This window comes from Sorex fumeus, unplaced genomic scaffold (assembly GCF_029834395.1).
Source record: "Sorex fumeus unplaced genomic scaffold, SorFum_2.1 ptg000094l, whole genome shotgun sequence".
Classification (NCBI taxonomy): Eukaryota; Metazoa; Chordata; class Mammalia; order Eulipotyphla; family Soricidae; genus Sorex; species Sorex fumeus.
In genome coordinates this window covers 18072579-18077227 of record NW_026606151.1, presented here as the reverse complement: position 1 = coordinate 18077227, position 4649 = coordinate 18072579, and positions in this window count along the sequence as shown.

The following is a 4649-nucleotide window of genomic DNA, read 5'->3' as shown; positions in this document are numbered from 1 at the left end:
TGAACATATAGGTACAGATGTCATTTATACTGTGCTTTTTTGCATCCTTGGGATATAATTCCAAGAGTGGTATTGCAGGGTCATATGGAAGCTCAATTTCTAGTTTTTGAAGGACTGTCCATATTGTTTTCCAGAAAGACTGGACCAGTCAGCATTCCCACCAACAATGAAAGAACGTCCCTTTTTCCCCACAGCCAGGCCAGCACTGGTTGCTTTTAAGTCCTATACTCCTATAGCCTCCCAAAGCTGAACCAAGAAGATCTGGAATACCTGAACAGACCTATCACCACCAAGGAAATTGAAACAATAATAAAAAGTCTCCCCAAGCACGAAAGTCCTGACCCAGATGGATTCACGAGGCAATTCTTCCAAATCTTTAAAGAGGACTAACTCCCAATCCTCTTTAAACTTTTCCAGGAAATTGAAGCATCAGAAACACTTTTGAACAGATTCTATGAAGCAAATATCACCCTGATACCAAAAGCAGACAGAGATACCACAAAGTAAGAGAATTACAGGCCAATATGCCTAATGAACACAGATGCAAAGATCGTCAACAAAATATTAGCAAATAGAATCCAACGACTCATCAAAAGATCATACACCATGACCAAGTAGGAGTCATCCCAGATATGCAAGGATGGTTTAACATTAGCAAGTCAATCAACATAATTCATCATATTAATAAAAGAAATAATAAAAACCATATGATCATTTCAATAGACTCAGAGAAAAACTAAAAGCCTTCCCTCTAAAAATAGGCACAAGACAAGGTTGCCCGCTTTCACCACTCCTACTCAGTATAGTACTGTAAGTCCTGGCCATAGCAGTTAGGCAAGAAAAAGGTATCTAGGGCATACAGATAGTAAAGGAATAGTCAAACAATCACTATTTGCAGACGATATGATACTATACTTAGAAAACCCTAAAGACTACAGAAAAGCTCCTAGAAACAATAGGTCAGTATAGTAAAGTGGCAGGCTACAAAATAATGCCCAAAAATCCATGGCTTTCTTATATACAAATAATGAAAGAGAAGAAAGAGACATTAAAAAACAATCTCGTTCACAATAGTACCTCAGAAAATCAAGTACCTCGGAATCAGCTTAACCAAAGAGGTGAAGGACCTATGCAAGGAAAATTACAAAACACTACTTCAAGAAATAAAAGAGGACACTAGGAAATGGAGACACATCCCCTGTTCATGGATAGGGAGGATTAACATTATCAAAATGGCAATACTGCCCAAAGCACTATACAAATTTAATGCGGACCCTATCATGATACTCTTGATATTTTTCAAAGAAATAGATAAAACACTCGTGAAAATTATATGGAACAATAAACACCCATGAATAGCTAAAGCAATCCTTGAGAAAAAGAAGATGGTGACATCACCCTCCTCAACTTCAAACTGTACTACAAAGCAGTAGTAATTAAGACAACATGGTACTGGTCTAGAAACAGACCTGCAGACCAATGGAACAGAGCTGAATATTCTATCACAGACCCCCAAATATATGACCACTTAATCTTTGACAAAGGAGCAAGAAATGTGAAGTGGAACAAGGAAAGCCTCTTCAACAAGTGGTGCTGGGAAAACTGGATAGCTACCTGCAGAAAAATGAGCTGACCTCTGTCTAATGCCAGGCACAAAAGTCAGATCAAAGTGGACTAAAGACCTCAATATCAGACATGAATCCATAAGGTAAATAGAGGAAAATGTAGGCAGAACTCTCCATGACATTGAAGCTAAAAACATCCTTAAGGATGAAACAACACTGGCCATGCAAGTGGAAGCAAACATAAACCAATGGGACTATATCAAATGAAGAAGCTTCTGCACTTCAAAAGAAACAGTGACCAAAATACAGAAAGAGCCCACAGAATGGAAAAGAATATTTACCCAATACACATCTGATAAGAGATTAACATTCAGGATATACAAGACACTAATAGAATTGTACAAGAAAAAAAAACCTCCAACCCTCAAAAAATGGAGAGAAGAAATGAACAGAAGCTTCCTCAAAAAAGAAATACAAATGGCCAAAAGGCACATAAAAAATGCTCCACATCGCTAGTCACCAAGAAGATGCAAATCAAAACAATAATGAGATATAATCTCACACGACAGAGACTGGCACACATTCAAAAGAACAAAAGCAACCAGTATAGATTTTTCTTAAAGTTACTTAGAAAGCACAGAATACAGGGTAGAAGAGGAAAACTACCTTTAAAATCCAGACATGTTACGTGGTGCATATGCAAGAGGTGCACACTAAATGTGAGAGGGGAAACTAGCCTACAAAGTTCTCAGGCCATCTTTTGCCTTGAGCTGGTCACTGCCCCTCAGTGCAGATGCTGACTCACAAACGTCTTTTATGAGCAACTATACTCAGAGGACTTAAGAATGCTTTAAAACACTGGGATGCAAATGCCTGGTTTAAGATATTTTCCTCAAGTTGTCTTTGATATTTTGTATGAGAAACTTGTTACACACCAAAAATAAGGTTAACAATAATAATAAAGTCATCCAAACCAAGTTATTGAACTCCTAGGTGCTACGTATATTTGAGTTGAATCTCTGTCATGTCCCTATGTGATAAGCTCATCAGTATTCATTTAGTGGTTAATGTCTGTTGCTTTCATATTTTCCACCTAAGGACTTACTGAAAGCAATCACACCATATACAACCTCCAGATATTTAGCATAGATTCAAGCCACCGTAGGTATTACATGTACTTTTGGAAGACATAAATGAAGTCAATGAGGTAAATACTGAAGAAGATCCACTAAAATAAGTAGGACTCTACCAGTTGCCCAGGACAGAAGAAAGGCACCCTTGTCTGAAATAGTTAAGTCTATTAGTGTAGAAAAATTCATTCTTGGTACAATGGATTCAATCTCTAATGTCATTTCTTTCTTGTTTTAACCCAACAACTTGCCCACACAAGTCTCATAATGACCCTTTACCTTTATTCACTGATGTAACGATGAATTCACTTGCTCTGGTCTTGAAATTGCGTGCTCTATGATTTGCATTATTTTGGGCTTTCTTTATATGACAGGTCTTAAGATTCATCTTTCTGGATGTTTGTTCAGAATCCTTCTTGTCACAGTCAGTTCCCGTGCCATTGTTTCTGGCTTCCTATTTGATTTTGGTGAGAAATTGTTCTCCAGCAACCCCCTCCCCCCCCACACACACACAATGCTTTTGCTAGAATAACTAAAGAAAGGTTGTTTCTGTGTTCACAGCATTTCTCATCCCAAATGAGGTGAGAATTCTTCCACACTATACATTCCATCTTTCTCTGTAGGCACCAACGGAGTGTCCTGCCATTTAATTAAAATCTGACATTGGTACAAACCCCACATAGTAAAGGCTGCATTCCACAAGATTGCCCTCATTCCAGACATTAATCATAGTAGCACTGTAGCACTGTCATCCCATTGTTCATCAATTTGCTTGAGCGGATACCAGTAACGTCTCCATTGTGAGACTTGTTACTGTTTTTGGCATATTGAGTATGTCATGGGAAGCTTACCAGGCTTTACCGTGCAGGCGGGATACTCTGTTGGGTTCTCCAAGAGGGACAGAGGAATCAAACCTGGGTTGGCCACGTGCAAGGTAAACCCCCTGCCCACTGTGCTATGGCTCCAGTCCATTAATCATAGTAATGTCATTTACTCAAACAATTCCCTGTTCAGGCTTCATAACCCACTAGAATGACTCAAAGAGCTCAGTAAAACAGTTTACTCTTACTTGTTTATTATAGAGGGATACATCTCAGGAAAAACTTAATAGAAAAGATCCATGGGATGGTGGTGGTGGTGGTGGTGGTGGTGGTGAGAAAGAATATAAAGCAGTGTTCAGCCTGTCTCCATGCTTGGAAAGGAGGTCCTCACTTGGACAGTTCCCCATTGTCCAAGCTCTTCCTTATGTTAATCAAAAACTCCTGGAACACTATCAGGATTTAAATTAAAGATTTTTATAATTGATCAGATCATTTTTATGTGACTCAGTCTCCAAGTCATTCAATCCCCAAAACTTCTCTTCACAGTGATTGAATGATGGAGTCAAATGTTAAAATTTTCTAATCCTATTATAATCTCTCTGAAGATCCACGTCATGATGCAATTAAGGGCTCCCGTTACTAGTGATCTATTTAGCATAAAAAAACACATTTTCGTTAGTTCAGAAAAGAAAAGGATTTAGAAAGTCTTGTGTGCAGGACACAGGTTAAGAACAAATATTAAAATGAAAATCAAAATGTCTTTACCAAGCATTTTCGTCAGGAAATTGCATCTATTAAGAGCTCTACCTAAGAAATTGGATGAAGAAACCAATTACATAGTTCTTAGTATCTTACAGTAACTGGAAAGAATGGCAAGCACGTGGAAAAACATGCGAGTCTTTGTCTTCAGAGTTCACAGTTAAATAAGTAGTCTTCTTTCTCCCCACTCCCTATAAAATTTTCAGGCAGAACCTTCAGTATTACAAAGGCAAGATCTCTAAGATGGTGCTGGACAGAGTCAATTCAAATAGAATGGCTAATCAGTCACACAGGAACTAAAGTAGAATTTCAATGAAGCTAAACAACCGACAAGTAAATATCAGGATCTAAGGTATCTCTCATTTTGCTCACAA